Source organism: Nannospalax galili, unplaced genomic scaffold (assembly GCF_000622305.1).
Source record: "Nannospalax galili isolate Female #2095 unplaced genomic scaffold, S.galili_v1.0 scaffold2019, whole genome shotgun sequence".
Lineage (NCBI taxonomy): Eukaryota > Metazoa > Chordata > Mammalia > Rodentia > Spalacidae > Nannospalax > Nannospalax galili.
Genome location: NW_008342625.1, coordinates 1003872 through 1013641, shown reverse-complemented (window position 1 = coordinate 1013641; position 9770 = coordinate 1003872).

Here is a 9770-nt window from a genome sequence, read left to right as displayed (position 1 = left end):
ATCCTTCTCAACTGGCTTTCTGCTTTCTGTGGCTGGACAGATGGTTCAGTTGTTAAGAGCACTGGCTGTTCTTGCAGAAGACCCGAGTTCAAATCCCAGAACCTTCATGGTAGCTAACAACCATCTATAACTCCAGTCACAACCACTTATAACTTCAGCTCCAAGGGATCCAACACCTCTGGCCTCCTCAAGCACTCACACACATGTGCGTATGCCCCCCACCCCTGCCCTGCCCGACACATACACATAGACACACAATTTAAAATAAAAATAAATATTTTCAAAAATTATCCCAGTACTCAGGAGGCAGAGGCAGGTGAATCTCTGTGAGTTTGAGGCCAGCCTGGTCTACATAGCAAGTACCAGGTCAGCTGGGGCTACAGGGAGACCCTGTCTCAAAAAAGAAAAAAATTTAATTTTGTCTGTGTAGCATATACCAATGTCTCATGTGTTTTCACAGCGTGTGCATTCGAGTGGGCAGGCCAGGAGAGTTTGTCCAGTGTCCTGTCCTATCACTTTCTACCAGGCATCTGGAAGTTTCTTCTATTCTCAGCCCATCACCAGGGTCTCCCCAGCTGCCCACCCCACTCCCCACCTACCACCAGGAGCTCACTTTAGTTACCACCAGGGGGCAGCCATGCTCTGTGCCAGCTCCTGCCAGCCCTGCTGGGGGATGGAGGTGAGGTTTCTGTCAGAATCTCAGGCTTAGGAGGGGAAAAGAGAAAACAGAAGAGGGGGAAAGAAACAGACCAAAAAGTGACCCTGGACTGGCACACCCCTTTAACCCAGCGTTCGGGCAAATCCCTGTGAGTTCCAGGACAGCTGGAGCTACAGGGAGACCCTGTCTCAAAAATCATCTTCCTCCTGCCTCAGCTTCTTATTCATTTATAATTTTTTTTCCTTGTTTAAGGGGGGGGGGTTGGGACAGGGTGCCATGTAGTGCCAAATGGCCTCAAGTTCACAATGTAGTCAAAGACAACCTTGAACTCCTGATCCTCCTGCCTCCACCTCCCAAGTGAAGTAATTCCAGGTGTGTATCACCAAGTCTGGATCCATCTATAGTTTACATGCCATAAAGGCCCCATTTAAAGTATATGATATGATTCAACGGCATCTAGTGTGGTTACATACAATGGTATCTAGTGTGCTTAGAGTTCTGAAAACATTACCATAATCCAATTTCAGAGCACCTGCCTCTGCCAGAGGCACCTTGTACCTATTACAAGTCATTTCCCAGGCCTCCTCCCTCCACAAGCCTAGGTGTCTTCCAATTCACGTTCCTTTTTATCCTCTATTCTTGGCACATCATATAAAACTTTTAAATGATTATATTGGGGGGGGTCACACATGCCACAACATACATGCAGACATTAGGTGTGGGGGTCAGAGGATAACTTGCTGGAGTTAGTTCTCACCTTCTACCACGTGGGTCTCTGGCTTGGAGGCAAGCAGCTTTACCTGCTGAGTCATCTTGCTGGCCCACACATCCTATAAATCAATTCTAGGAGTCTGCATTCATTTGTCACTGACTCCTTTCACTCTAGTATAATGTTTTCAGACTTCACCTATGTTGTAACCTGGATTGGTACTTCATGTCTTTTCATTGATGAACAGATCACCTCTTCTCTGTGTGTTCATCATGGGTGGATATTTGGATTCTTTCCATTTAAGGACTGTTGTGATTAGTCTATTATAGACATATGTGCACAAGCCTTTTAAAAAATACAGATCCAATTCTCTTTAAACGGAGGAATGAGCATGTTTTTATCCTCAGTGAAGCAACTAAGTGGTTCTTAGTGTCGTCACAATTACCAACGTCTAATCCAGAGCATTTCACAACCACCACCCTCCCCAACCCACTAGACAGTGCTCCTTCACAGTCACTGGTTGGTCTCTGTCCCCAGTCTGGGAACCACTAACCTACCTTCTGCCTCTGTGGACTTGCCTATCCTGGACATTTTACACGAATGAAGTCATACCACCTTCGGTGTGTGACACCGTGTCCCAGCATGCATGGGCCCATCATTCCTGTTGCTGAGCGTTGCTGCATTGTGGTGACAAGCCATGTTTTATTTATGCATGTGTCAGCTGGTAGATATCCCAGTTGTTTTCACCATGGGGCTACGTGTGGTCATGCGCAGGTTTCTGTGTGGACATGTTTTTTTTTTTTTTTCTGGCAGGTGCATCCTTGAGATGGAAACGTCTGGGTCACACACAGCTCCTTGTTCACTTTCTGAACAGACTCTTCACAGACGATGTTTCTCTACCATCTTACCTTTTGGGCTGTAGCCATTCTGGTGGGTGTGAAATAGAATTCGTGGTTCATGCAATAAACTTTCGCAGAGTGCCTTCTAAGTACCAAGATCTTCTCAGAGTGCTGGAGGTTTAGCTGTGAACAGGGCTGCAATGGCTCCCAAGAAGATCTCTTCATAAAGAGAGCTTTATAATAAAGAGACCTATATAGATTTAGACACCAAAGGAGTAATGGACACGTTCTCAAGATGAATCCGGAAGTGGCGGGTACCATGAAGGCTTGTGGTGCTGTCACTGGTAGGGGTGGAGCTATAACATCCAGGGTCAGGGAAAGGGGACTATTATGAGATTCATGATGAGGCTCATCAGGTGCAGTGGTTTGAATAAGAAATACTCCCCATAGACTCAAGTATTTGAGCACTTGGTTCCCAGTTGGTGGCGATGTTTGTGAGGTGTGGCCTTGCTGAGGAAAAATGTCACTAGGGGTGGGCTTTGAGAGTTCAGAGCCTAACCCAGTTCCCTCTCTGCTTCCCATTTGCACTTCAAGATGTGAACTCTCAGCGTCCTGCTCCAGCCACCATGCCTGGCATTTGCTGCCATGCCTTCCTACCACTATGGACTCTTATCCCCCTGGCACATAGCCAAAATAAACTCTTCCTTCTATAAGTTGCCTTGGTCATGGTGTTTCATCACAGCCACAGAACAGTGACTACTATAGCAGGTAAGAAGGAGCCACCTTGCTCCATATTGGAGGAAGAGGTCCTAGGTCCAGGAACAGCAGGTACAAAGGCCCTGAGGCCCCGGGGGTTCAGTGTTTCCCAGGAACATGGAAGTAGCTGGAGCTCAGGAGCAAAATGAAGATAGGAGGTGAGGCGGTGGCAGAGGGGCTGTAAGTAGATCCCACCAGCCTTTAGAGGCTGCCACGAGGAATTTGACTTTAATTCCAAGTTTGGCATGAAGCCACAAAATGTTGGGAGCAAAATATTGGCACTTTGAAAACCTCCTTCCTCACACAACTACCAGAACAGCTGGATCTAGATACCAATGACATCCAATGCTGACAAGGTTGTGGGACAACTGGAATGCTCACTCGTGGACAGTAGGAACACAAATGGGGCAGCTCCTCTGAGACAGTATGTCAATTTCTCAAAGTGTTCAGCACATTCTTCAGGTACAGTCCAACAGCCGTGCTCCTGGTGTCTATCCAGAGTGGCTAGAAACACCTTCACCCAAAAAAACCACACACAGTGTACTAAACAGCACTATCCTCTGAGCCAAACAGGCTCCCTCTTCATGAGTTCAGCTGTACCTGCTTACAAAAGATCATCTCTTACTGACTGTTGACGGCTGTCATAGAAGGGGAGGTATGGAAGATCATAGCCTGACCTGAGTATCCAGGCATTCCTTCCAACCCTTTGTATACAATTCTGCCTTAACTATACATGGTCTCCTGGTCTCAAGGAGGAGCTAGAGTACATAAGCAGGAGTGGGGGGCTGGAGGAAAGGGGCTCCATTGACACAGCCATGCAGAAGCCACAGGGAAGCTGTCATCCATACTGGGTGCAGACCTTCAGTGTGGCTGCTTAGGGTCACCTGTGCTCCCGTCTCTGCCCGACACGCATGTTCCATAAGTAACCATAATAAATTCATTGGTTCTCCAGGGTGAGCTTTGGTGGACTCAAACTTCGATTTGTCGTTGGGGCCTTATGAAGTGGGAGTAGGCATTACTTAGTTCACCCCCTGCTTTGCTGCCCCCTTAGGGAGAAAATTCTCGTAACATAGAAGTTTACAGAAACTGGGTGCGTAGGTACCAAAGCTTGAACACAGCCCAGATGTCCATCAGCTGGTGATGGATAGATACACAGTGGTCCACCCAGCTGATGGAATATTCGTTACACTAAAAAGATTCAAGAACTCAGAACTGGAGGTGTCATTGAGTTGGTAGAATGCTCAGGGATCATGCACAAGGCCCCAGGCCTGATCCCTAGTATTGCATGAACCAGGCATGGTGGCACATGCCTGTTATCCCAGTACTTGCAAGGTAGAAGCAGGTGGGTCAGGAGTTCAAGGTCATCCTCAGCTGTATAGCAAGTTTGAGGACAGCCTAGGCTACATGAGACTGTCTCAAAATAAAATAAAATAATAAAATAAGAGAAACTGATCCATGAAAAGACATGGAGAAACCTTAAACACAGGTTACCCAGTGAAAAGGGAAACAGAAAGGGCTTTATGTTATGATTCCTCATCCTTGACCTTCTGAAAAAGACCAGAGAGTTTTCCCAGAGTTTGAGGAGTAGCAGGGGCCTGTGGGTGGAGTATAGAAGATTTCGTTTTTTTTGTTTTTTACTTTTTGTTTCGGAATTTTGGGGGTTTTGTTTGTTTTTAGAGACAGAATCTTACTATGTAGTCCTGGCTGGCCTGGGACTCACAGAGATCTACTTGCTTCTGCCTTCCAAGTGCTGGGATTAAAGGTTTGAAGCCACCATGCTTGGCTTGTTTTTTTGTTTTGTTTTGATGTGCTTTGGGGTTGAGAAATTGCTGGTGTAGACCCAGGTTGGCCTCGATCTCACAGAGATCTGCCTACCTCTGACTCTTAAATGCTGGGATCAAAGGTGTGCACCACCACACTCAGCTTCTTTATTTTTATTTTATTTTATGTGTATGACTGTTATGCCTGCATGTATGTAAGTGCACCGGTGTCATGCAATGCCCACAGAAGACAAAAGAGGGCATCAGAGCCCCTGGAACTGGAGCTATGGACAGTTGTTAACTGCCATGTGGGTTATCAGAATTGAACCCAGGCTCTCTGCGAGAGCACCCAGTGCCTCTCCAGGCCCCCTACCCCTGTTTTAAAGTTAGAACTGCTTCATGGAGCATCACAGGCCTTCACACCTTTGGAGATCTCTCTCTCTCTCTCTCTCTCTCTCTCTCTCTCTCTCTCTCTCTCGTCTTTTTGAGACAGGGTCTCCCTGTAGCCCCAGGTGTCCTGAAACTCACTATGTAAACCAGGCTGACCTCAAACTCACAAAGATCCACCTGCCTCTGCCTCCCGAGTGCTGGGATTAAAGGCATTCGGCACAAACCACCAACCTGGTCTGTGCCTCTGTTGTTGTGTCTGCCCAGGATACCATCACTACTGCCTAGGTCTCAAAAGATTGCACAGGTTACACATCTGCTTTGGGACAAACAGGTAATATAGGAATGAAGAAACAGGAGAAGAAAAATGAGTAATTTTGAGTGAGGAATAGACATTTTCTTCAGTGGTCATGATCTTGTAAACAACCCCTCACCCATGCTTCTGTTAGCAACTGACCCCTTGTGTTCCATCCCCAGGACCCATGTGGTGGAAGAAGAAAACAGACTCCTGAAAGTTGTCTTCTGACTGCACACACAGGTCATGGCACACCATGACCCCCAAAAACTGCTTTAAAAAAAAAATTAGAAGCCGGACTGGAAAGATGGCTCAGAGGTTAAGAGCACTGGATGTTCAACCCAGCATGGTGGTGCACACCTTTGATCCCAGCATTTAGGAGGCAGATGCAGGCAGATCTCTGTAAGATTGAGGCCAGCTTGGTCTACATAGTGAGTTCTAGGCCAGCCTGGTCTACATAACGAGTTCTAGGCCAGCTGGGGCTACAGGGAGACCCTGTCTCCAAAAGACTTAAAAAAAAAAAAAAAAGCACTGGATGTTCTTGAAGAGAATCTGTTCAATTCCCAGCACCTACATGATGGCTAACAACTCCAGGGATATGACATCCTCTTCTGACTTCCTCAGGCATTGCATAACAGGGGTGCACTTACAGACATGCAGACAATACACTCCTATACATTAAACAAAAATAATAAATAAAATATTTAAAAAGATAGAAGCTGCCAGCAATTCACAAGTCAACAGAGGAACAAAACATGGCCACTCACGCACTGGGCTACGTCTGTGCCACACAACACCTTTGGTCCCCATGACAACATAGAGGAAACCTTGAGCGATCCACATCAAGGGGAAGAAACTGGACATGGGTGGCCACATGCTGTCAGAGTTAATTTCCCACTTCTAGAAAAGGGAAAACTAGGGAGACAGAAAGCAGTTCAGTGTTTAGTTAGGCTGCCAGTGACAGCAAGGCCAAGCAAGGGATCTTGAACAGGAGGGATCTTCCTGGCAGATGGCTCTAAACCAGATGGTTCTGACAGCCTCACAGCTCTAGAAACTTATTCAAAATCGTTTACTTGTACACTTAAAATGGGTGGCCAAGCTGCACTCCTATAATTACTGTGCTAGCAATGGCTGAAGTAGGAGGATGGCAAGTTTGAGGCCAGCCAAAGCTACATAGTGAGATTCTGTATGAAAGGGAGAAAAAGGCCGATGTGGTGGTGCATACCTGTCATTCCAGAGCTTGGGAGATAGAGGCAGGAAGGTAAGAAGTTTAAGGTCATCCTAGGCTACATAGCAAGTTTGAGGCCAGCCTGGGCTACGTGATACCTTGTTGAAAAAAAAATATGTGAGTGAATTCTGGCAGGTGCAGTAAAGGTCATAAGATGAAAGGGAAGGAAACCTCCTTATAGGGTCAAGGATGACCTTTTGGAAGTGGTGACCAAACACAGCAGGAGATGGGGAGGCAGCTCCAGTGAGGGCTGACCAGGGAAGGAGAAATTGCCAGAACTTCAAGTCCTTTTTTTTTTTGGAGACAGGGTCTCATTATGTATCCCTGCTATGTAGCCCTGGCTGGCCTAGAACTTGCTATATAGACTACAGAGATCCACCTGTCTCTGCCTCCTGGGTGCTGAGATTAAAGGGGTATACCACTCTGCCTGTGTGTGTTTGTTTTGAGACAAGGTTTTACTACATAGCCCAGGCTGGTCTCTAACTTGTGATCTTCCTGCCTCTGCCTCTCAGGTGCTGGGATGACAGGTGTGAGCTACTACGCTCATCTGTAAGCCCTGATTCACTCCACCTGTAGGCCTCACAGAAGGCCAGGGGCCAGTCCCTGAGCATACATGTGAGTGAGAGGCAGGTATTGGACCGGGGCCTGTTTGTGTCTGGTGGTATTAGCCACCTACTAGGGCATTCTTGCCTTCCCATGCCAGCCCATAATCCCACCCTCATTGGCCACATGTCTTTCTTAGCCTGCCACATCTGGAGTTGATCCCCAGTGTGGTGCCTGGGCATGTGCTGGGCTAGGAGGTGGTATAGACACAATGACTTCATGTTGCCTCAACAGACAGCTGAAGCCCAAACAGTGTGAGTCACGCAGCTGGAGGGCTGTGGGATCTAGGCACACCCAGGCCAGGCCACAGGGGCAACAGCCAGTCCGGATATTAGGAGAACTGTAGCTTGGAAAGGGACTGCCATGTCCACTACCCCCAACTCCTGTCACTGTCCAGGACCTTCTCCCAAGGGCCTGCGGTTCCTGAGGACAAACCTGGATCAAAGTCCCCAAGGCCACTTCCCTGCTGTGTGACCTACAGCTAGCTGAGCTAAGCCACATGCTCCTGGCAGCTGAATGGTGCTATCCACACCAGGCCCTGGGAAAGGAAGGGGTAGGTCAGGACCAGAACCCGCCTCCAAGCCACTCTACCACCTGCTCTTTGCATCCCACAGGGAAGAGTGACTTCCTACCCAGGGCCAGCTGTGTGTTCTCAGCTCTATCTGTACATCCAAAGTTCACCCTGGGGAGCCAGTTAATTTATTATGGTTACTTACACTTTGAGACTCCCTTCCCTAGATATCTGAGGTCAATTGACCTGGAAGGATCAGCCACCACCACTTAAAAAAAATTTTTTTTAAATTTTTTGTGTATGAGTGTATTGCATGCATGTATGTAAGTGTACCCATGTCACACAATGCCCACAGAGGTCAGAAGAGAGTTTCAGATACCCTGGAACTAGAGTTATGGATGGTTGTTAGCTGCCATGTGGGTGCTAGGAACAGAACCTAGGTCCAGTGCTCTTAACCACTGAGCTATTTCCCCAGTACCCCTCATCTTTTTGTTTGTTTGTTTTTGTTTTGAGAAAGGGTCTCCCTATATCCACAGCTGGCCTGGAATTTACTAGGTAAACCAGGCTGGCCTGGCTCTCAGAGATTCATCTGCCTCTGCCTCCTAAGTGCTGGGATTAAAGGCAGGCACCACCAAGCCCAGTTTTATCTATTTATTTTTAGTTTATGTGTGTGTTTGCCTGCATGCATGAACCATGTGCATACAGTGCCTGAGGAGGCCAGAAGAGGGGGTCAGATCCCATAGAGATGAAGTTACAGAAGGCTGTGAGCCACAATGTGGGTGCTGGGAACCAAACCCAGGTCCTCCACAAGAGCAGCCAGTGCCTCTATCCCCTGAGCTGTCTCTCCAACCCTATCAGCATTTTTTTCAGGTCCCCAGATGATGTGAAGGGATCAACAGGGTCACAAACTGCAGATCTAGCCCTTCATTTCATAGCCCAGCAGACAGAGGCCATGGCTTAACCCATGCCCAAGGGCCACACCACATGTAACTGTAGCTGGACTCTGCATTCTCCCCTCCATGGGAACTGACTACAGGATGAAGCATAAACCACAATGAAAGGCAAGAGCTGTAAACCAGAGGCAGGTTCACATCTCACATTGCCGCCAGTAGGCTGCGTGACTTGGCACAAGTTACTTTAACCCTATGACCCTCAGGGTTTTCCTCTGTTAAATAGGGGTCTTGTGAAGGCTGAGGACATGGTGAATGCAGAGAGGAGTTTGATTGGCATGTATGGAGCACTATGTGATGTGTATAGATCAGGCTGGCCTGGATCTCAGAGATTCACCTGCCTCTGCCTCCCGAGTGCTGCGATTAAAGGCAGGCACTACCAAGCCCAGTCTGATTTATTTATTTTTAGTTTATGTGTGTGTTTGCCTGCATGCACATAGTTCATGTTTCATGTTTATGGGTTGTGTAGGATCGAGGTCAGGTAAGGGAGACTACCAGAGGAAGCAGACTGGGAGAGGCAGGGTGGGAGGTATGTGTGAGCAACCAAATGGGGGGCCTGCCCCATCCATCGGACATGGGAGGTGAGGGAAACCTCAGGGAGGCCATGATGGTTTGGACTGAGTATTTACAAAGGAACCAAGCATTAATTGGCTGACAGGTGAGAAAAGAGCTGAGGTTAGAGACAGTCGAAGGGTACCTGGCCCAGCCCCGCTGCTCGCTGCTTCAGAAGGCTGAGCTGCAAGCTCGAGGTCTGAGAGAAGAATGGCAGCAGGAACAGCTGTACCAAGGGGCTCTTTCCTACTACCTGGGCAACGAGGAGTGAATGTTTGTTGGCCACTTTATGTTGTATCTTTCCCCTTTGTAAACTCAATCTAGTCTTTAGAACATGGCTTTAGGTACTGATATGACTCTTAACTTAGAGGAGGTCAGAAGAGGGCATCAGATCCCTGGAACTGGACTTAAAGACCGCCATGTGGGTGCTGGGACTTGAATAGGTCCTCCACAAGGGTAACGGTGCTCTTTTTTTTTTTTTTTTTTTTTTTTGTTTTTTTTATACCGGGTTCCCCTTTTCCC